The 24,604-nt window shown below is 47.7% G+C and overlaps 1 pseudogene; it reads left to right on the top strand.

Moving 5' to 3' along the window:
- The first annotated feature begins 6,172 nt into the window (after positions 1-6,172).
- Positions 6,173-24,066, top strand: LOC144121176 (uncharacterized; annotated as a pseudogene).
- Positions 24,067-24,604: the final 538 nt, after the last annotated feature.

Raw genomic sequence — 24,604 nt, 5'->3', positions numbered from 1 at the left:
TGAGGACAGCGCAGATTAGAGAGCCGTCACCTCGCGCTTGTAGCTTGGACTGATCTGCCACAGCGTGTTGTTTCTGACTATAGGATCATCATCCTCCGTCATTCTGCATATCTGGCGCGTTTGTTCTGCGCTTGGACGTTGTCTGTGGCAGATAGCCATTTGCAAGCATCGCCATCAGTGAGGTGTCACAGGATGTGCTACACCAATCTTGAAATAATTGTTTTATTTTAGTATAATCTCAGTGACAAGCGACGATAAACCTTCATTTCGAATCTATCAGGTCTGCAAGATTTGAACGAAAAAACATAGTCACACAAACGGTCAGCGACGTTAAAGCGTGAAAAGTTCAGATCTTCATTTGTGTACACCAGGGGTCTCGATTTGACACCGCTATGCGGGCTGAATTTAGAAACTTTCATCTCGCGCGGGCGAGCAGCTGGGAAACAACATAAAGGGGAGGGAGTGAACGCAATGGCGTTTCTTTAGGATGTATGTGAAGACCACCATTGTTGCAGAGTTTTAAATAAAAGAACCTACGAAGATAATTTGAGTTGTCAAGAACAGGTTTTATTTTTTTATCGCAGGAATCACCCTTCAGTTCTAGCAAGCTGCAAGCTTGAGGTTTGACAGCGCTTAGCGGCGAATAGGGATGCAATATCCGGCGTTAAGTGTTGTGCGGAAATCATTCGCAATTAGGCTATGAGGTGGTCATCTGTCATCCTTGAATGCCGAGTAGATTTGTTCACTTGCAGTGAATAGAAGAGGATATCCCGCGTCATCTGTCATCCTTGAATGCCGAGTAGATTTGTTCACTTGCAGTGAATAGAAGAGGATATCCCGCAAGAATGCGCTCCTGAAAAAGTCAATAATCCTTGTCGCTTGGTGCCACTGATTTGGAGAAATTGACTTATCTAAAAATGTGTAAACTTCCGGGACAGAGACTTCTTCAAAGCTCTGTTGTAATTTATTGCTTGCTGGATGACCAATAACCTCTATTTGCAGTTCGGGTTCAGCATCGTCGTCTCGCACAGCATATGGTGCCGATAAAATATCGAAATATTTGGAGAGGTTGCTGCTGTCTTGAAACCGAATTTTGATTTTTTTCTCGAGATTGGGGAAAAAAATCTCAGAAAATTTCACTTGATTCTTGGGCAACGTGTCCTAGTGAAATAAAAGTGGGAAACTGGACGAACTTATTCGTTTTTCTCTGGTGCCGATGAAGTTGTAATTACTCGTGCAATGCATGAACGTACTAGCTCATTTTCGTTATGATCTTTTTTTCCCATGAGGTTTTAAAACAAATGTGTTCAGGTGACCCCAGGTGTTATTGAGAAAAGGAACGAATCCACTTCTCATTTGAGACCTTAGGAATAGGCGTATTTTTCTCTTTTAAGAAGCTGTCGATTTCGTGTGTTCCAAAAAATCTCGTCACTTTACAGCAGCTCAACCAGCGCACATTCATTTGGTAAGGGACCTCCTTCTGATTACATTCTTCCTCTTTTAATAGAGAGGTGGACTGACGGGGGCTGGGTGTTTTGAACGAGTTCACTGTGGCGCGAGCGCAGCTTCCATGACAGATTTCATATTCAGTGTCTTGCTTTATGTTGCTTCTCTGCGCAAGATGCAGTGCACCGGCTCAAACTGTTCCTCTCCTAAAGTTGATCATGACAGAGCACCGTCTGTTGCCACCTACACCATGCTCTCCAACTGCAAGCCAGTGCGTTCAACTCCTTCAAGCGCAAAAAATTTTTTTCCGCAGCAGTAATGGTGCCTTTCTTTGGGAAAATGTCCGTAACTTCTGTCACTTTGAGTTTTTTCTACGCCCATAATGAAGATGGCACACTGGGGTTATATGTAATGTCAGCGCTTTCGTCAATGGCTAGAGAAAAGGCCTCGAATTCCTGGCATTAATTCACAAGGAGTTTTCATTCACGTGGCTTATCTCAATAATTGTCCTCAAACTCGTGGCCTACCTCAGTAATTCACCGCAACAGGACGGAATGAAAGGCTTATCTTTTCAAACTCATTTTAGTGCTTGGACAGACAGCGCCTACGGCTTCAAGCAAGCAGCTTCTCACAAATTACCAAACGGTGAAAGATTTTTCATTTTAGCAATTTGATGATAATAATGATGCTTGCTCTCAACCGCTTCTTTCAATGTTTTTGGCAGCTTTTCGGAAATTTCCGAGGGATGCCTTTAGTTGATATATTTTATCGTCACGCATCTTTCCAGTTAATGCATCGTACTTGTCATCTTGACAGGACATGAAGTGCCGTCATACATTGCACTTGAGTACACCTTTTCATGTGTTAGTTGGTTAATGATCACTGAAAAACAACTGTGCGCTTAAAAGCCGAATGCGGAGGCAGAACAAACACGACACATCAAGCCGCAATACAAATTGTACTCCTTCGGCGCAGGCACAGCTTGACGGCAGATTAAATATATCACCTTGTCCCGCACTCAATGAAGAAATACGACTGCTTACAACCAAGTTGAGAACACTGGTCATCTTCAAGTTTTCGTTTCGTTGAAGCCTTTGATAGCGACATCATAATGCGAAACCTTCATTGCAAAAAAACAAAGTTCTTGCTGCCAGAAGGGCTGTAGACAATAATGAAACACATGTGGCACAAGTGTAACAAAATTCACAGCGGACCAATCCTGAGTGGTGTTCGGTGCATAGTCGCGCCAAATGTAGCTTCCCAAATAATGTCAAGGGTGGAGGAAAACAGAGAAAACGTTCACCAAAAATGCGGCTCGAGTATGCAGTATGCGGATTTCAATGTTTGCAAGCGGCAAGTGAGCTGTGACGTATACAACAAGTACTTCTGGCTGGCGGGCCACTCCTAGACTCAAGGTGTTTGCCTTTGTTAGAACGCTTGCACGACACTGCGATTATCGGTCCTCCCTGAATGCGCTGATGGAATCAAGCAAATCTGGTGTGCTCTCAACGTCTTCGGATCTTTCATCAGTTGCCTGTAGTTACCTGTCTTGTGTTTAGAATCCGATTTCACCAAATGGACACAACTGTATTGTTGCTGGAGCCCACCGGAAGCCGGGTCATGCGCCAATTTCCATGTCACGTGGCTACTGGCAAGTGCATCGTCATTGGATTTTATTGCCGCCTCAATGCTTTTGCCTCGCGCAATTCAAAAGTTAACCACTTGCAGTCAGGAATAATATAATACGAAGGAAGTTACGGCCCGTCAGTTTCCACACCAAAGATTTCCACTGTGGAGTGGGAATAATCCCCTCCCGCAAAACTTTACGTGCCTCTGCAGTAAAGACCACGCAGGAAAGGTAAGGTGGAGGGTCTTTGTCCCCGTGCCATAAGGAATGGGTTAGTTGTTCGGTTCAGGGGTGCGGAGGGATGATAGAGAGATAGCGAGAAGGAGGGTTCTCCGATGCCTGGCTCCTTGTTCGCTCTTGAAGACTGCTGACGTCTGTCTGAAGGTAACCCAGTTTAAGGCCGATTTACACGACGGACGAAATCACTGATTCCGACCGCGGACGGACTGCCACTAGCTCCGCCTTGTCCGCAGGTGGCAGCGGCTCGCATATACATAACGGGCATAGATAGCGGACGACTTCATAACCTGACGTGAAAACCTGTTGTGGTAAGCTGCTCCTTCCCAGGCCGCCGCCCTCTCCTTGCTTTCCACTGCCCTCCTCGCAATACCATCCCAAGAGCGCGGCAAGTGCCGCACCCCACAACTGCACCAGCGCAGAGGAAATGGAAGGTGACGTAACCGTGCAGACAGACCGATTTAATCACGCGGAAGCGAACGCATACCAGTAAAGCAGTAAATAAGCAAGAAATGTAAATAATTGAGGTTATTTAGTGAGTTCGCTCGATGATGAAGGCCCGCTTTCAAGAGTTGTACTTCTGAAAGCAGAACAGACAGCCGTGCAGGCGGCAGTGTGACCCCGCGTGCCTATTTCCGGTCTGCGAAGCCTGCGCCGTCCGCGAACGGGCTGGAGCCAGTGACGCAGAGAGACTGTGGAGCTGTGTGCGCTCCTGGAGGAAGTCGACTTCGCCCGTAGAGTGGATGTGCCTTCAGGGACCCCTGCCCCTTTTTCTTTCCACAAAGAATGTGTACACTCTACAGACGTAACATTTTGCCGATTTCAGTTGGGTTAAGTCTGTTAGTAAAGCTGACTAGGGAGGCTGGCACGAAATTTCGGAATAAAAATGAAAGTTGGAAGGCTGGCAGGCCGCAGGCCACAGCTCTGCTGGCCGCAAACGGACCTCGGGCCGCATGTTCTAGACCGTCGGTTCACACAGTCTCTCGTATTAACCATATTGATCTTAGAAGTACGAACAATCCTTCCGGCTCTACTGCGTGGAGCTACGTCGTTTTTCATCCAGAGACAGATATCATAAATATCAGAGCAAACGCGTAGGCCTCCCTGTACATTGTCACACGGTGTTTTCTTTCCGCAGAAGAAATGCTGGATAGACTTACGACAACGCAGGCCAGTATAGCCACTCGTTTGCAGGCTTACCTAGACCCTGCTGTTCAAGAGAAAGGCACAGTGGAGATAAAACGGGATGGCAAAAGACAGTAGCAAAGGACAAAATATCTCTTTACTGAAATCAGACGTTTTAAGGTTGTCTGGATGCTGACTTGCTTTCGGTAACTGACATCGCCTTGCCATATCACAAGCAACGTTCCCCTCCACGCAGTAGAGAATGCTGCCTAATTTTTATAAAGCCAGAAAGAACGTTTGAAAAGGTGAAAGTTGGCACTCTCGAGAACGCATTACGTGTGTCCATGCAATGCAGTTGGCCTTAGAGTGAGAGACAACAAAGCTCTCGCATAAGCACTTGAGAGTTGTTGTTCAAGACACTTCTAAAGGCACAGATCAAGGCTGAGGGATGACAAATGATAGTTAAATTTTTTGTCTTTGTTTCCACGGTATTGAAAGCCGCCAACATACCATTTAGATTACGCAAGGAGGTTCAAGTAGAGAAGGACCTCATACAGGTTTGCAAAAAATTCAAAGAAAAAAAGTTGGGCTAATGAAATTAAAGACCGGATGTTTCAACACTGAATTATACAACAATTCAACTTTGGTTCACGCAAGCACAGGGACTGTAGAAAGAAAGAATGCTTTAGCACTAGAGACAAACCCTTATCACGCTTCTAAAGTTGGGGTGTGACTTTGCAAATGGTTTTCAAAAGTTAGCTGTACAGCAGTTGCAATCAGAGGTATTCCTATGAACTTTGCAAGAAATTTTAAGGATACACGCATCTTGCAGTAGAACTGAAACTAGGTGAACACTTTGTCAAGTATGTTTATTTTTTATTGTTATCAACTAATGTACCTTCTTAAAGTCTGCTATCTTGAGAGCGTTGAATTTTTTTACGAGAGTAGTAGCAGCTAAAGCTTGCACGGATGAGATCAATCCTTGCGAAGATGGTGGCGCCATAAAAAGCTGTGGTAAAGTACTGTATATGGGGCAGTCGGTGGCGGTCGGGTGTAGTATGAGCGTTTAGGGAGTGGTGGTCGCCACATGGCCGCCAGTCCCCGGGCTTTTTGAGGACAAGTCGAATAATGCCCAACTTAAGCATGTGGCCAACTTCGGCAAGAGCGATCTTGGCATTGTCCGGGGCGAGGAAACGTACATGGAAGGAAACAGGCAGTCCCGTGGTGACCAGATGGCGACGCACCTCATGAAGAGCAGGAAGTGTCCGGGCTGGTAGGGTCGTGATGGTCGGATGCTCTCCGAGTGATGGGCTGAACGAAGTATAGGGAACCGCGGAGCAGGAAGTAGCCTCACCATGAGTCACTCGTGTTCCAATACCTTGGACGCAGAGGCGAGTTGTCGATTCCAGAAGAAAGCCAGATTTGAAGTCGACACCGATAACAGAAGCGCGGATTTCAGCAACCAGATAAATCCATTCAAAAACTCCACGGAGACCCCGGTGTCAAAGAGCTCTGTTCGTAGAACGGTATGCGGGTGCCGTTAACGATCCCTCAATAATTAGGAGCGTGGTGCCGGTGGTCTTGTGGGTGACGTAGAAAAGGTGACAGGGATAGACGCCTCTACCGCTCGTCGCCGCTAGCAGTCGGCTGGCTGGTTTCTCACCCAAGAGCACTGAAGTCGGCAGTGGCGGGCGTTCGCGCCGAATCGGCGGTGGTAATAAGAGAGCGGTGGCCGAGATGATGACCCAGAATGGCGTGCCTGGGGACCGAGACGAGATGATGGGCGCCTTCGGTATGCAATCGGTACCCTCGGTGTGCCGGCGACGACGTTATAGCAATTAGCTGCTCGAGGTGTTGCCAGACCTGATCGATAGATGATTACAGGGTCGTCTGCTCCGAATGAGAACATTTTGGTGGCGGAGGAGTAAAAGAGGCGGCGTTTGTGCAGCGGACTGTGGCTTCCAGGGGAAAGGGGTTGCCAACCTCTAGGATCTTGTCGGCTTAGTCGCCGAGTTGAGACAGATGGTTCATAGACGACGCAGCTGAAGAGATCGTCCGGACGTTCAGTGCCAACACACAGAGATGAGGAGAGTGTCATCTCCCGCTTGAGCCCGTGCTCCAAGAAGCTGCAGTATGCGACTGATCATTTGTCTGGGTCAACGGTTTCCAAGCTCCTCAGCGGACAGAAGCTGTTGAATACGCGATTGTGTCGACGGTGCAGTGCTCGCGAGGAGCGCTGCCTTCCGCTGTTCGTATGAATCCGAGAGGAGATGTTCAAGCGGAAGCGAACCAGGAGATCGGCGGCCTCTTCAGCCTCAGTTGCAGGTACGGTTCGCAAAATTGGTCAATTAAAAAAAACAGTTATGATGTTCTTTTTCTTTTGCCGATTCAATAAAAGTGTCAACATCCGTGTTCTTTTAAGAATAAATGTTTTCTGGCGGGCTGCTCAGTGTGTGTACGTGTTCCTTGTCTCTTTCCCCGTTCTTTTGCGCAGTTTAATCATGAATAAAAGTCTTCATTTCTTTACTAACATAAACGTAGGATGTTGATTATGGTACTAGTTATGTAAACTGAATTTCTGAACATGTGAGAAAAATTTTGTTTGCTTACGCTTAATACTTACTAAGAAAGAGCTACAGGCTCAGTAAAACCTTCTGGCAGCTGTTTTTAGTAAATGCAGAATATGAAAACCTTGGGGAGTTCAAGGATGCTCGCCCTCCTTGTGTAGTCGGCACAGTGTGAAAAATTCTCTCCCACTTTTAAACGTGCTCGATGTCTGGCCTATTTTGATGACCTCGAGAATTCTGTCTCATTCCCGTGAGTGCCTTTATCTAAGCACACATGATCCATGCGCAAGTGGGCCACGTCCTCTTTGGCTGCCAGTGTAAACTGAGTCACTGCCCTTAAGTCAGCATCGCGTAAAGGAGACCACGACCACGAGATGATCGCCTTCTGATCATCGAGATGTACTTTGATGATTATGACCAGGAGATCATGAAACGCCCCAGTTGGTTAAATAATCGCCTATAAATGTTTTTCAATCCGTCCTTTAGAAAAGAAATGTATCTAAGTAGATGAGGCATTGAGAATGAGAGCATATTGCACAAACGAAAACGGAATGAAAATAGCTCCAATTTACTGGGCTATAGCACGTTGCATGAACCTTCACGGCTGGTCAAAAGTCACTCCAGCACCGGGCAACTTCGCCCTGGCCAAAGCATTTACTCGCACAAAGCGCCTTAGCGCGGCGTGCAGGAGGCCAGCACGCAGCAGGCAAAATGAACGGCGCACTAAGTGCACAGGGGTGCTGTTATCAAGGGGGCTCGAGAGTAAGTGGCAGGCTTCTCTCGCTCTCTTTAACCTCATAGCAAGCGAGCGGCGGCGCACCGGGTTCATTCAAAGTGGCCTGAAGATTTTTACCAAGACTGTACGTCAACTTCAAAAACGCTGTTTTGACAAAAATATGGCTGAAGCATCTGCAAACTCGCATCTCTCTCCAAGACGTCACAATTAAAAAGGATGAGAAATGCGTTTCTGAAACCGCGCTTAGCGATGTGTAATAAATTTTCTGAAAGCTTGTAATGAAAGCTCCGTTAGAAGGTTATCAAACCCAAAAATTGAAAACAAAGTGCGGTGAGGAAAATGCAAATAAAACCTCTGAGAGTTTCCTCTAGACATGACCCAAAAAGATACGAAAAATCTGTAAAATTGTGGTTGAAGACTGTACAATATTTTCTGAAACCTAAAGATATACTCTATCAACAGGACATGAAATCTAACAATTTAATATTTGACAAACCAAACTCTCACCTCAGCTTAGTTCAACCAACAAAACCACTAAAGCTTCCTCTGTCGCATTACCTATAAGTGAATTGATATCTGAATCTTCTAAGGCATTCTGTGTCCTATGGACCTTTATTTCATTGGCCACTGCCACAAGTTCTCAGATTACTTCTTGAGAGAAAAGGTAGAGACGAAAAAAAAGACCCCACGGGCGCGTCTCGCGCATTGCTGCTGGAACCTCGCTTAGAACTTTCTGTCGACCCGCCCTCGCTCGAGGGACGGCAGGAACTCTCACTGACGACCCCATTTGGGACTTCGGCCAGATCTCTGCCTGGTGCTTACGGTGCACATGTGGGTGACGTACCTAGACACCGCAAGTACCTTCGTGTCAGCTGTGAGAAGCCTGCACAAGGTGTGTATTGTTTACGCACAGACTCCACCAAATACACGGTGTTTTTCGCAAATCTGAGGCCATTGTGAGAGAGCAGTGTCCTTTGCGCGTCCTTTTGCGCAGGACGTGGAGTGGTCTCGGCCAGTAGCAATGCTTAACACCAGGCAAGCGTTCGCGGAGACATTCAACCGACACCTGGCTTCCATCGCCGACCTGCGCCCTTCGACCGTGCTCCTCGTCTGGCGAGCCCACACAGACGTGTACACGAGCGGTAGGCACGCCTTTCTATCGCCATGCCTCTGTTTAAATAGGCCGTAACACAAACGGTACAATGAATGATTGGCTGGCATGGCATTAGAGCCTAGCACTCCGCTTTGAAGTCCACCAGAGTTCTTGATTGAACAATGCCAGATGCCCTCTCTGTTTGACGTAAACTTATTATGCTAATTTTTGGTACAAGGACAGTTGTTTCCGGATCTCCCTTGATACTTGTTACATATAGGGAGGATAAAATTAGTACCTTCATACTCAGAATAATTATGTTCGTTTCAAGCTGTCACCATTCCTGATGACAGCGGTAGCATAAGTCTTAGCTGAGCGGCGGTGTAGGAACGCAGAATAATACTTCTATTGCGCGCAGTTTGCATTCCTAGCTCCCAGCGTACTGATTTACTCGGTTTAAGACTTCCTCAACTGTGTAATCTTTAAACAAATTAATATTGGAGATACCTACATTATAGGTGAATACCTCTTTAATATTTTCTGGTTGATTATAATAATCGTCTTCTAACGCGTATTACAGCACAGCAACCCTCGTTTCATCAAAACCTAGGAAAACCAGAATACAGAACCCATCTTGGCATTTTCTTTATGCTACGGGCACAGCGGTTTTTTAACGCGAAAGCTTTACTGGCCGCGAACTTGAGATTTCGCCGTGGCGGTGCTCAGAGGAGTCACATGAAGTCACAACGCGCGCCTCGCCGCGGAGCCGATCGAGCCGGTGTGGTCGGGTCGGGGGCGGCTGGTGCACTCGGCGCGAAATAGAGACGTGCTCGAAGTCTCCGCCAGTGCGGTCAGAGTGCGCCGAAGCCGCCGAACGTGTCGGCGGTCATGGGCAGTTGGAGTATAGAGGGTCCCGCTTTGGCCGACGTGACGTCGGCGTGCAGCGCGTGCACGCGTGTTACGCTGCAGTATAAACGCACCGCAAACAGAGCCTGCGCTTAACCCCTAACCAACGTATTCGTTGGAGGCATGTATGGGAGCCACTGAAGCCCCCCGCACACTCACTGAATGTAAAATAACCTGTGCGAAGGATTGGAATCGAACCAAGTCATTTGGTGTTTGAGGCGGAGACGCTACCACTCCGCCACGACGCCTTTTTCTTTCTTTATTGCCGACTTCAGCACGTCATTTACAAATCAATCCACGCGAACAACACAACACAGGTGCTAAAACTACGTCACCCGCACTTGGGGCTTCGTAAACACAATAAAATTCGCGCATGTATAACAAAGGTTCTATTATCGGAAGCCACTCAGGCACTGGGTCTTGTATCTTGTGGCCTTCAATAACTCTTCCAACGGATTCACGAAAATACTCTCTTATCGGCCTCGCGTCGATGTCCGCATGTCTGATTGCCATCCTGGATCGCCAAATACTGTGCAGGCCCAATATCATGATCATGTTGATAGGAACCCTGTCTTCATAGTCAACAGGCAAAAATCTGATTCGGAAAGCATCCACCGGTAAGTTTTTTTTAATCGTGCGTTGTAGAATGTCCCAAAAGAAAAAGGCTTCCCAACAATCTAAGAAGACGTGTTCAATCATTTCCGGCTTTCGGCATATGAAACAATGATTTCCCCAAGTTACAAAAAAATCCTTCTTTTCTTTATACGTCTTGACTTCAAGTGTGTTCGTATGGAGCTTAAAAAATAAACTTTTACCTCCACCTGGTACAGCCATGCTTTTCACTCGTGTTTGAACTGTCTGCCATGAACCTGCGCAGTACAACCTTTACGACCGGTACTATGGGACAGAAAGAAAGACATCACACCGGGTTCTTATAAAGTTTATTTCGCGATACAGTTCACAAATATCCCATTGAAAATTGCTCTTGCAAGACGCAACATGCCATGTACACGTCTCTAAGGAAGCCGAAAAAGCCTCATTGCATAGTCGCCGAACTAATAACTAAATTTGGCAAGACTCTACCCAGCCTAATTTGACAAACAGTTCGCATAAAGGGGTCATTCACGTCCCGAAAGAACATAAATCGATTGGCCAACTGGCGCAGATGCAAATGCGCCTAATCTACTCCTCCATAGTGGACACGATGAAGAAGATTAGTTCCCTGTGTCTGCTCCCAAGTGCTTCCCCATAAATATCCGCGAAAACCCGGTGCAACCTCTGCACTTTGACTCGAGAACAAGGAATTACTTGCATAACGTACCAAAGCTAGCTTACATAAAGTATGTTACGTATTGTCGTCCGCGCAAAAATAGACCAACTGAAGCCTTTTAGCCTGTCGGCCTTCTCACGGGCTTCAGCAACTTCGCGTTTCCAATACGGCCACGGCGGCTCAAGATTTAGTCATGAATAAAGGCGCATCTAGTGAATGCACACTTCCGATGCAGAAGTCTCCGTGCTTTCGTTATGCATATCCTGGCCTAACTGAGCTAGGCCATCAGCAATTTTTTTAAATAATCTGAGATCTCTTCTTGAACATCATAATGTGACTGCTGCAGCGTTCCTCATCGCGGATTTTCTGTGCAAAGATGATTGCTACCAAAACGTGATTAAATAGTGGGAATGCATTGCATTTCGCCCTACCAACAGTTCCATTCACATATTGTGTTTTGGACCCCGCCATTTAAACATTCGATACAAAGATCAACCTTTCGTACCTGGACCTCCACACAAAACTGAGAAATAGCGTACCACGAGACCATGCTCTCTCTAGGCAACATTTTGCAATATAGGCGGTTTTACTGCAGCGGCGGCTTTCACCAATCGTTCAGACCAAAGAACCAATCCGCCCAAGCTCTATGTGGTACGGTATATATGCAGGTCTAACGTTAGTGCAGTGACGCTGTATGTACACGCATCGCTGACGGCGAGGCACGGGGTTAGCCTCTCATGCGCCAGACGTGAAATCGGGACGAAGTTGGACAGCTAGAACCTCAGTCTGGCTCTCGCTTCACGTAAGCGAAAGAATCCCGGACGAACCATCGCTGAGGCTGCAGTACCTCATCAATCACAAATTCGCAAAAGTTGCTCTCGTCCCTTTTAGCCACACACTAAAGCGCCGAAATCGAAGGCGAGTTGAAGACATTTACGGTGTAAATAGGAAATGAAAATGAACATAGACATGAAATGTGATCCGCAGCATCCCATAACCGCAGAATTCATGACTGATGGTCTGTTAGGGCGGCAGAGTCGGTAATAATGGAAGATTTCACTGGCGGTGTAGAGTTTACACTGCAGAATTTCAGCGCGAACGCCTACGTTTCATCGCAAAGCGAAGGACGGGGGACGTCATTTAAAAAGGCCTCTTTTCTTCCCATGGCTCAAAGAAGGAGGTGATGGTGGTGATGATGATGGTGGTCCCCATAAACATCACAGGCCACTTGCTTGGATAAAGTCTATACCGTCCAGCAGCGCAGGCACCAAGCTCAAATACAGTGAATTCCACCTGACGGAAGCGGTGGCATTTGCGACTTTCAGTCCCTTCCTTATCTTAGTTAGCATAGTGTGGCAGCCTTGTGTAACACTTTATTTTGTCAGAATGAATAGCGATCAATTCATTCCGCTGTTCGCCGCTGTTCGTCCGCGTCCGCCTCGTGTGCCCGCGCCGTCCCCCGGTGCTGCGCTGATCGTCGGGCTTCCGTCCCTGGGGGGACAACATGGCAGCGCAACTTCAGTGCGCCGTCGCATACGCCCACGTTCCGGCTGCTGCTGTTGGCGGTAGCCTGCACGTGACAACTCCCACATTCAGAGCAGCCAACCTGAAGGACCGCACAGGTGATTCCAAATGATGGAGCTCAATATCTTTCATGTCCAGTCCTTAAACGGGTATCATGCTGCGTAGGATGGCAGCTTTGTAAATCTTTTCACTCCTTTGAGCCCTGAATTATGTTAAAGTATTCCCCTCAAAATATAAGCGCAAATGAAGCAAACGCGCCAGTTCTTCTTAAAGTATTTTTCTGGAGGGTGAAGATGGCTGAGATGGGTGACATTTTAATGTGTAAGAATTCTATTTGTATGTAGGCGGTTTCGGCGTGTACTAGATAATCTCGGTGCTACAACGGAGCAAGTAGTTGGTATATCGGAAAAAGAATGGCACCGTCGGATAAAGCGCTGAAAGAGGATGTGCAAGTGACAAAATGGGTTAAATATGTAATTAATTACAGCCAGAAATGTCCACAAACCGAGCAGGGCCACAGCAAAAGTGGCGCCAAAGTTGAAAACACCTAAAGTGGGCAGAGCTACAGCATGGCGTCAAATTGTAAAAACCAGAAGTGTGGACGGAGCGAAGCATGGCGCCAAATATGAAAACGAAGCGTGGCGTCAAGTTGAAAAATCAAAATGGGCAATGATGGAACGTTAATAATTAAAGCAAAGAGGGGCGAGAAGGCGTCACTGCTTACGGAATCCTCCAATGCGGGTGCCGCAGTGATCTCACAGTTTTTCTTGAAAATGGAGGTGAGGAAGGGAGGTTAGGGTTCAGGGTTGTTGTGGGTGTGTGTGAAGCCCTTTGCCTAGGGGCTGGGGTCGGGAGGTTGTTGGTGGGGTTGCTTTTGAAAGACAGCTGGGTCCCTTCCTGCGTTTTTGAATTATATTTTGCTGGCGCTTTCTCATCCCGATCCTCTTTGGGCTTCTATTGTGTGAGAAGCCTTGTAGAAGGTGGAGGCAGGTAGATTGATTGTAGTATCTATTCAGGAGGGTATTCTTGGTAGAGTGGTTGGTGGATGGCGCCACTTGAAGGTTTTCGAAAGTGGTCAGGGGAAGGAAGGATCGATGCTGAGCGTCTGCCTACTCATTGGCGTTCAGTGGGGCTGTTACTGGTGGGCGGTGCTTCTGGCGGGGGGTGGGGAAGAGGTGTCACTCCCTGGAGCTACCGACCGACGTACAAACATAAACAGCCATTTCCGCGTTGTCACACTCGTACTGCTTTCGCAGTAGATGCCCAACCTGGAAGAAAAATGAAAGAGGAACACAAAGCAGAGCGTGTTCTCATCCTTTTACTGCGAGAGCAGTAAGAGTGGCACTTCGCGAAAATACCTGTGCTATCTGTGTGAAGCCCGGGTAAGTGATGCCTCCACCCTCCAAAATCACCGCCCATCAGACACCCTCGACACCTCCCCGCCCACTCCACCTTCCAGAAGCACTACCAACCTTCGCCAACCTTGGCTGAAGAACAATTCTGTCTCGTCTGTGGCGCCTAGACTAACACAGTAAAAGTATCAATTTAATCATCGAGGTGAAGTCCATTTGCTTCGCTGCTCTCTCGCACCAGGTTTAATGATCACCTTGCGAATTTTGTACTCGTGATTCGCCCAGTTTGCGCTGTATTCTACCACAATCTTGAATCTACATCAACTAGCCTAAATGTCTGCACTGCTATAGCACGGCAGACTAGTTCTTGGCCCATGCTTCACGATCATACAACCACGTTCGTCTGCTGTGGCTAGGCAAGCATCGGCAGAATTGCGCATGACAAAACAGCACCCTACACGCTCATCTGAGAGTTCTCGTGCAGCTCAGACGTGACAGAACTGACGGCGAGAAATCTTGTACACCAACAGTTCTGTCGCATGTAATGTGACTCGGAGGCGAGTCCTGACAATTAAGATTTGCTTTATGTAGCTTGAGTCCGCATCAATATGCCACCCACCTGAAAAGCATAGAGAGCTACACGTTTACTCACAAAGCTTATATGGCATATCACAATTTTGAAATTTGAATTTTAGTCCCAGCTGTTATGCACCCGCTGCTGCGCTCCTCCTTGTAGTCGGAATTGGCGTAGTCATCGTTGTAGGAATAACCGGCTGCCCGAGTAGCGGAGCGCAACGCCGCCTGTCACGGCGAGGGCGGAGAATGGACAACCGGAAGGCGGCTACCACGGAAGGATCCTGGAGAATGCCTAGCAGCGTAACAGCAACTTGTCAGCGGTGGAAGGTGGCGTGCGAAGAGTCACGCGCAAATTTCGCGTTACCGTCTGTCGTAACCGTCTCCTGGTTTTTATCCTTGTTTGAATTTAAGAATTAAGATGTTATTCTTTTTACGATTTTCTAACCACCTGTGAAAATACCAAGAATTGGAGTTTTGTGATCGTAATTTTACTTCGCGATTGCGGGAAATCATTGGAATTCGAAAACACGAATAGGACTAAAAAGCACGTCTGACAAAGGTAATTTGTCCCTTGTGCAGAACAGCGCAGTGCCCAATTTTCTTGGAAGTCCGTCATACGCACTGAGTTGTTTTTCTTTCTGTCCTTTAGGTTAAAGGGCTCACACGACCACAATGTCTTCCTCGTTGTAAGTAATGTGTGAATTAGAAGCAGAATAAAACATCATCTGCGCATCTCCATTGTCGTCTTGACAATCCTGTTGACGGTTTGCACACATTGGAATGCTCGGCCGACTACCATGCCCGCTGGAACGCTCTACATAGTCAATAATTCACCTGCATGCGCTCGACCGCACCTGGTCATTGTCAGCAGAGACCGACACACACACACGCAGCAAAGAAGTTGTCTCGTTCGTGGCAACTGGTGGAAGGGAGCAAAACATGACTCTGACAAGACGGGATTAGCTACAATCCATAACACAGGAGAGGGTAAAAATAGCCCATATGAATTGCTGCCAACAATGACACAACTCGTTATTTCACTCGATACGCAAGGTTCTAGCTTTCTAGCTCAAGAAGCAGCTCTGGACTCAGTTCTGACTGCATGGAAGAAGCGCAAGTGCCTCAGAAGACTACGCAGTTCTAATCAATGCTGAGCACCACGCGTCACGTTGTCGCCTCCGCGTCATCATCATCATCATCATCAGAATGACTACACCCACAGCAAAACAAAGCCTCTCCCATGTCCCTCCAATTAATCCTGACCTTTGCCAGCTGCGGCCATCGTATCTGCGCAAACTCCTTAATCTCAGGGACAAAGAAGGACAGGACAACACGAGCGCTTACTTCCAACTAAAGATTTATTGACAAAAAGAACATTATATACAACTTGCTGAATGACTTCAATCCAACAGCACTGCCGACATCAAGTGGCCGCACACAAAAACATTGTTTACTTTTTAATCAGTGAGACAGATTGTGCACTTACGCAGGATGGACCCGCTTTTCTATTCAAATATGCCTCTATTATCTCTCTAACATCCTGACATCTATGCTTGGCCACTATCTTGCATGCGCTGAAGAAAGGTTTACATAGTTTCTTATTCTTTTCAGCGCAGTCATGACAATGTTCTGAAAGATGACCATCCCTATAATTGCCTACCTTCCTGCTGTGCTCCAGCAATCTTTCATTCAGACATCGGCCAGTTTGACCGATGTACCCAGAGCCACACGAAACGAAGCCCACCTAGCATTCTGCCACCTCCTGCTACGCTAGCCTCTTCTTCGAATCAACTCCGTTACTCGTAATGACCAGCGGTTATATTGTCTTCCCACTACATACCCTACCAAATCCCACTTCTTCCTTTCGATTTCGACTAGGATGTCATTAATCTGATTTCGTTCCCTCAGCCACTCTGCCCGCTGCCAGTCTCTTAACTTTGCAGCCGCCGCGGTAGCTCATTGCTTTAGGCTGCAGTCCCGAAAGACGCGGGTTAGATTCCAGCTGCGGCAGTCGAATTTCGATGGAGGCGAAATTCTAGAGGCGTTTTTACTGCGTGCTGTCAGGGCACGTTAAGTAAACCAAGCTGGTCGAAATTATCCAGAGCTCTCCACTACAGCGTTCCTCATAGGCTCGGTTGCCTTGGGACGTTAAATCCACTCAACAAAACCATCTTAACGGCGCCCCGATAATTGTTGTTTCCATACCTCCCTGCGTTGTCCTTAACCTAAGCTGAACCCTTTTCCTTAGCCGCCAAGTTCCTGCCCCGTAGGTGAATACCGATAAGATGGAGCTGTTGTATGCTTTTCCCTTGAGAAATATTGGTAAGCTGTCATTTATGATTTGAGAGAACCACCCATATGCGGTCCAACCCAATCTAATTATTCTCGTTATTCCCCTCATTATCCGGATCAGCGGTAACTGCCGGCTGCAAACAAGGGGCTGTGGACCACAGTGTTTTCTTCCATGACCGGTCTCGAGTAGTCGCCTAGGATCTGTTAGGTTGAAGTAGGCACCTAGCTCGACCTTTCTTGCTTCTGGTTAAGGGAACGGCCAAAGCGGCCACCTTGATTAATGCCCCTGGAACCATGGTGTTCAACATGGCTGCTATCACAGCCGACGAGTGGAATTAATGAGGGGTTGACTTTGACAAAAAGCGCTGCGACCTTGTTTTCCTCTGTGCTGTGACGGCAGCGTCTGTCTGTGTCAACTCGATTGACGCAGAGGAGAAGCCGCGAAGGCGCTCACATTTGCTTCGTTCTCACCCTTTTTACCTTATTTCGTGCTGTAATTCTGAAAGAAGGTTTTTTTTAGGACTTCAATAACGTTAAAAAATTATGATCAAATGTCTAACAAATCCTTTGGTAAAATCAGTTCGTCAGGTTCGTACAAATTCTGATGTCGAACGACATCATTTCGTTAGAAAACACAACTCTTCTTTAGAAATCATAAAATGAATTACCACTTAAAACATTTACTATCTGTGCGCAACAAAGTCGCGCTATCCCATTAGAGAAGTACACAGCCTGTGATAACGCAAGTAAACATGTGGATGCAAACGACGATGTCATGCACGTTATCGCCTCCATAAATCGAGCCCTCACATTCGCTGGCTTTGGTAATTTGGGATTACACGCTAATTTCCCAGGTGTAGATCATGGAATTCATGAGTTCTTCAGGAATTCTTTGGGTTCACATGCAATTCCCTGCCGGTGAAGTTAAATGCAATATAGTGGTGGCTTTTTACGAGCAACCTAGATTTTAGCACCATATTTTTCTCTGTCCAGCATTTAATGGCATATCAGCTATCACCGTTGCAACCCGGTGATTTGTTGCTTTAATATTCCGCTAATGTATCGCTGAAAATTTGCATTTTCATGGGACGCAACACAATTTTTTTTACAAGGCTATGTTAAGCGAACTGTTCCGCAAAGAAAAATATTCTACACCAGAGCAGTATCTTCAGGTGGAATATTGGGGGCAAAAGCTTTACTCTACAACACATCCCATTCACTCTCCTTATATGCTAAATGCACTGCTATAGCTGTTATCGAATTAACATCGAGCTACTCTGCTCATAGAAGTCCACGTGGACTTCGAATTTTTCGAACACACTCCTCCCCACAAACACACGCCAACTAAATAGAAAAATTGCGGAGGGTGCTTGGACACGCCGTCTACCTGGCATAAACACAAAGGCTAGCTCGTATCCAGGGAGGCGCAATTGTGAAGCGTTGTCTTAAAAAAAGGAAATGAAGGAAGAAAGTCGGCGCCATATGGCACTTCTGGCTCGTTTTACTGCCCAGTGTGAGGCGCGTTTCATTGGCCAGGGCCGTGTGTCTGTTGTTGTGTGGGGCCGACATGGCTCATGTGGAGAGAGAAAAGGAAGTAAAATTGCTTCAAGAGAGCTGAGATTGCTGAGGCTGGTCGCAATATAATTTTGTTTTTTCTATGCTACAAAGTAACCACTTTACAGTAGGCTACAGGAATGGGAAAACCAGCGCCGTGCCTACCTCACTACCGTTAAGGCCATTCCTTTGCACGGAAGCTAAGTCAGGCGACTGACCCTACGCCAGCTGGCGCAGAATGGGGGAGGGGCCGGAGTCCAGGGGAGCTTTAGCCATGAAAGAAGTGTCTAAAGATGCACGAAGAAGAGAGGCCTACACACAGCCCGTGCAACCATCGCGCTGCGCTGCCCGCGTGCTCTTTAGTGCCATATTTCCGTTATCCAGTTTTTGTTTTTGTGCGCTTGCCTTACTGCGGCGATAGAATTCCGTCAACAGCCGCAATAAAATTCGGGCCGCCCGCAAATGCTTTATGTGTCGACGTCGTTCGAGCGCGCTAGAACCCGAAGAACACGGCCGGTGTGAAGCGCCAGGTGGTGGGTATTTGTTGAGTCCGTGCCCCGCGCACGCTACATGTGCCCTGAGGCGCCTGCAGCTTCTAGTGCTCGCTGCGGTTGACGCGTGCGTGGCAAAGCCAGCCCAAGGCACCCCAAAATTCAAAACGGCTGCTGACACTCGTTGCACGGGCAGGCACATGTTAGCATTTACGATGTGCATGAAGGAACAATGTTAATGTTGTGATGCCACTGCCAATTGTGCAGTTCATGGGACTCTACGAAAGCGTTTTGCTGCGGAAAGACGCAAAACACCTTCAAACGGGGCTGCTCCTTGTGCATGCGGCAGCCTTCGATCCGCACCGTCGCCACACCACCACCGAAGTCCATCGCAACGCCAACGCCGGGCAGCCTCAGCCACTTCGCCTGATCGAAAGGACGGACTGACGGACGGGGCATCAAAATGATCCAGTTCGGATCATCTGCGCCTTTTTCCATTAGGTGTCTTAGCTGCCCATCGGTTTTCCTGTCTTCCTAAGCCGTTTCTCGTTCACTACTTTGCTGTGCGTTTCCGGCGCCTCAAACGATATCCAGCCCATGTGCCCCAGAACTGCCTTGTTTTTGGTTTTGCGGTGAGCATCACCTAACCTCCCAACAGCTCTCAGATTTATTTCGCATCCCGGTTGCACATTTGACCTTAGGCACACAGGCTCATTCTCTAAGGCGAGCCCCGTCACCATTATTAGTTTCCATGTACCTATCGGCACTTTATGTACCATTTGTGCCTCCATACGGATCTATGCTTCATAATCTCACCATTCCTTTCCCCTTTCGCCCGAGTTGTGTTTTCCCACGTACATCTTTTCTTAAGTAGGGATTGGATCGCGTTTGCCTTCGCCGACAGGCGCTCAAAAGATTTTCCCTCGAAATACGGGCTGGTGTGAACTCCCTCGGCAACCATTCAGTGCAGTTCGGCCATCGATGCTTCGCCGCATTTTGTGGTGGAACGATCACTCGAAATGGTGTCTTTTCAAGCTTCACTCGCGATTCCCTGCTTGATGAACTGCGAGTGCGCAGGCGTAAGGGTGAGGCATCCCCTGGTGCTTAGGGCGCATGATTTCAACGCAAACTCTCCGCTCTCTAACACCAATTTAATAATGCGAATGTCAGGATCTGAATTCCTTTGTGAACTGAATGGAAGCAATCAAGAAAAGAAAATAATGAAATTCACTGGGCGCCGGAGCACCCTTCCAAGGACCCTTAAGGGAGTTTTAAAGCCAACTAGGATGTCAGCTTGGCTCCAGGGGCTGCCTTGACTACAACCTGAAGACTGGAGCCAATGCGTGGTCTTACGCTACTCGGCATTGTTCACTGCGCCAAGGCCAATTTGAGCAAGAGCGTCATGACTATGTGGCATTTGTTGTGCACGAGCTGGGATTACTAGGGGTACGTGTGCTGAAAGTATGCTTTTTTCTAAAGCTAAGGGAATACAAATGGCCTAGATTTCATGCCGAGTCGAATACGGATCGAGTATTCGCTCGATTAGGGCTGCTGGCGCGAATATTCATGCGGAACAGCGAAGTGCTAGCAGTGAAGCTATAGGAAATTAGGGGGATCTCGAATATGGGGCCATATTCATTAGGAGGACAACAGAATAGGTGGGCGTCAGTGTGCATGCGCAAAACAGTACCGTTTGTCGGGCTGTCCGGCGCAGAATCTAAAGCTGCCTACTGAGTTGAAGCTGTAGCCATTCAAACACCAAGAGACCCGAAACACAAGGTCGTTGTATTAACTCTGTGACCATTTCATTTCATTTCATTTCTCTTTTTTTTTTCCAGAATGCCAGTTACATCCTAGATAGATGCAAGCGCTAAAAGCTACTAAAAAGCAGCTTCACGGGGCCCAGGCACTTCTGAATGGCGGTATTCGACAAACGCACTTTAATTAGAGAAGTATCAAGCATAAAAAAATGTTTACAAATATATTTAGGTTTGAACAAATACCAAAACAACGAAGCAAGTGGCATATCGATTCAGTGCAATGGAAACAATGAGCATGCATGTTCAATAACAACAGTTTACAGACGCATGAAAACAAAGAGATGACCCGAGAAAACTAAAGTGAGAAAACAGTATGCATAAACGGCACCGCTAGACAGAGGCCAAACACTCCATCAAGCCAAACACACAGGAAAATTAATCTAATACCCGTGTTACACGGGCGTTTCGAATGCCTTCCAACCGAATGTCATTCGGCTCGACTGCCGAACTTAATGCTGCTACACGATATTTTTCGACGGCAATCGGTTCAGATGCCATTCGATTCGACAGAGCTCTGCGGAGACATTCCAGATTTTGGAATGCCATCGAAACGCGTACACAGCCCGAACCGACCAATAGGCTTTGCCGCCGCCATCGCTTCGCCCCGCCACAGCCGCGCGACTGCTTTCGGCTCTGTTGCTGCTTATATTGATACCCGCTGCTCGCTTTTTCCTGCTTTTTGCTTGGCAAATAGCTCGTGTTCTGTCTACGTTAGTGCTTGAAGGTAATAGTACCCCAATGAACATTTACCGCATGAGCATGAAATTTCTCCAGCAGTGCGTCGTTGAGGACGGCTGCACTAATACTGTTGTTTTACATCGCTGCGTACGAACAGCTAGCGCTCGTTTTCATGACATAAAACGCATTCGGCGCTTTAGTTCTATTAAATAGGCTCATCTCTTTTGTACCGGTTGTACCCGTGCTTGTTAACGCAGTGCGACGGTCTGTGGGAGGAAGCGCCGATACGATCGCTCGCCTGAGAAACACATGACCGCCGGGCTGCTGAGCTCGCCTACGACCGGCGCTTATCGCTAATTGTCCCGACTTCCTCCGACGCGATCAGTAGTTTGTTTTAAACTGCTTTATTCAGAAGTATGATTGGTGACCATTCGCGGTAATTGAAACGGCATAACTTGTTATCCACAAGGTAGCAACGGCAACGACTGCTGCTGGCCGTAAAGCAGTGCTCGGCGGTCTGGGTCACACCGGCGCTACCCGTTCGTCGCATGCGCACCCTGCGATCTGAGCAACAGTTGATTTCTGGTCACTGTTGTCAGAACTACACTCGTTGATTATTTGCATTCGGTAAAACTTGTGAATTCCCTCTTCACAACCACCGAATTCACAGACTTAACACTGCGGACTCACTAGGCCTAGTCTTCGCGAAAGGGAAGGGAGTCGCCATCGATTAAGATTAATTTGGCAAGCGCTTATAGCTGGTGAGTGTTGGAGTGTGCACATGTGAAATATACCCGTTAGTTTCAATCATTAACAATATGGATAAGGTAGAAGGGCGAATAGATTCACACCATCGCCTTATCAGCGTGTTGCGTGTTTTCGCTCAGCCGCCGGCCTGCCGAGGACATGAAGGCTGACCGTCAGCCGCTCGAATTTGTCGGTGTCGTTGGCCTCATAAACTTGTCCCACTACAATCATATATGCTGCTGTTGTCAGTGATAGTGCCGCTGTCGCACTAATGTGACCACAGCCGCTGCCGTCATCGTACACTGAAAACAAGCTGAGAAAATTTCAAACGCGTTTGAAAAGTGTCGTGTGGCGCCGCGGAAGTCCTTCGGGTCCTAATGCCATTCCAAGCCTCGAATGCCATTCGACTCAAATGTCATTCGAGCTTGTCCGTGTAGCACAGGTATAAACTAGCGACGGCGACAGTGAACAAGGAGCGCAAAGTCGTAATGAGAGGGAGGAGAGTAAGCTATGATCTCCCATTTCGGGCATTATATCAAGGTTTGGTAAACATCGCTGAAGCCTCTTCGTCTCCTATCTTGAACGTCGTATGTGTGCGCGTACATGATTGCACCGCGTCGCTGCGCTGAACCATTCTTACCGCACAGACCGGTTACGGCAGCATGCTCTGCGTCGCCAGAGTGAACCCTGCATGCGAAAAAAAATTGTTAAAAGGATCCTATTAGCTACCCTATTCGAACTCCCAGCCAATTATCCTAAACTATCCGAAAACTTTAGAACGAATTCGATTCGTTTCGAATAATTTTGAACATGCACTATATCATTCGTTATTCTAATCAGATTGTAAAGATGTTCGATTCGATATCTGAAAATCTATGATATTCAGATACCGTAATTCAAGACCCATTTTAGAGGCGTTTCACCCCACAGGAACGGAGTGCCAGGTGAGGGGAAAGCTTGTGCCCAATGTAAACTGGCATGTACTGTAACTGGTGGCAGTGGGGATCCAAACTTGAGCGTCCCGCATACGAAGCCTATGCTCAAACCATGCGCAATGTAGTTTCTGACGCGACGAAAATGTGCTGCTGGGGTTTTGTAGTTAGGTGGGCCAAGCGCAGCGGTGGCCTAATAACGGCCGATGCTGGCCGCTGAACATCGTTTTTGGACGGTTTGAAAGACTACAGGATTTTCTGCCGCCTCTGCCTACCGGAGAAGGACTGAAAACAATGGTTGTTCTTCACTGCGACACCGCTGGAAGGCCTTACAGGATTGAAGATTTCCGCCAGCCGATGAAAGAAGCCGGAGTCATTGAACAGGTGGGCGGTATCGGAGCAGACCAGATGTCGCACGTCTGGTTAGTAAACTTCCGCAGCGAAGAGGCCAAGAAAAAGCTGCTCGACGCCGGACATATCACTGTTAAAGGGAAGACGCGTAGTTTTTGACCCTGAAAGGAACAAAGTGCGGCTGAAGGTGCATTGGTGCGCCTTCAACGTGAGCAGCGAAACTCTGGGGCGGGCATTCGCTGAGTACGGCGAAGTGAAAGAAGTCTCGAACGATAGATGGAAGACCGGCGGGTTTGAAAACGCTGACTCGACTACTCGAGTTGTGCGGCTGGTTCTACGAGAAGGTGCAAGCCTCGAGCGCCTACCCCATCACATGCGTATCGGGAATGGGACAGTGTTAGTCGTAGTGCCTGGGCGTGAGCCGATATATCTCCGCTGCCGGAACACAGGCCACATTAGGCGTGACTGCAAGGTGCCCAAATGTAGCCAGTGCCACGTGTACGGGCACGAAGAGGCTGAATGCATGAAGTAGTACACCCGTGCGGCTGGGCGAGGAGCACCCGACGAAAACAGTGAGCTGCATATGGACGAAGACGAAGCTGAGCAGGCCGCCTCCAACCCAATGGTCGAGACCCTACCGGCTGCACTGATGCGCGATGACAAGGAAAACGACACGCCACCGACTGCTGAACCAACGCTCAGCCCACCCGAGTCGGCAGTCACGAACAAGGTTACCGAGTAACCGCAGGGTATCCCACGCCCCGTTGGAAAAGGCAACGAGAATCCATGGAGGTCGACCCTGCTCCTGCTAAACGGCGCCGCGACGAGGTCGATGCAATGAGCCCGGAGCAAAGGCAAAGTCTGCTACAAAGCCAGCGGGACGCCGGCGAGGTGAGAAAGCAGCGTGTCACCAGCGGGTAACGATCGTCGTCGATTTCTCGCGACGATCGTCGTCGCTTGCTCGCGACGACAATTCAAAGTCCTAATAATGGCGGGACGACACTACACGGTGCGACGTTGTGCGTACAAAGGTAAGCGTCGTACTGGTGGCCTGGTCTTGCTAAGCGATGGCGCCTTTTGAACGACATCTCGTCGCAGCCACGCTCAATGCCAGAGGTCTTTCATCCAGGAGGAGGCAAAGTCAGTTGTTACGACACGTAGCTGAGCAGGAATTGGATATTGTAGTGATATATATATATATATATATATATATATATATATATATATATATATATATATATATATATATATATATATATATATATATATATCAAAAGTGA

The sequence above is a fragment of the Amblyomma americanum genome, chromosome 1 (assembly GCF_052857255.1).
Source record: "Amblyomma americanum isolate KBUSLIRL-KWMA chromosome 1, ASM5285725v1, whole genome shotgun sequence".
In the NCBI taxonomy this organism is placed as follows: Eukaryota; Metazoa; Arthropoda; class Arachnida; order Ixodida; family Ixodidae; genus Amblyomma; species Amblyomma americanum.
This window is presented reverse-complemented; position numbering and strand designations above follow the sequence as displayed.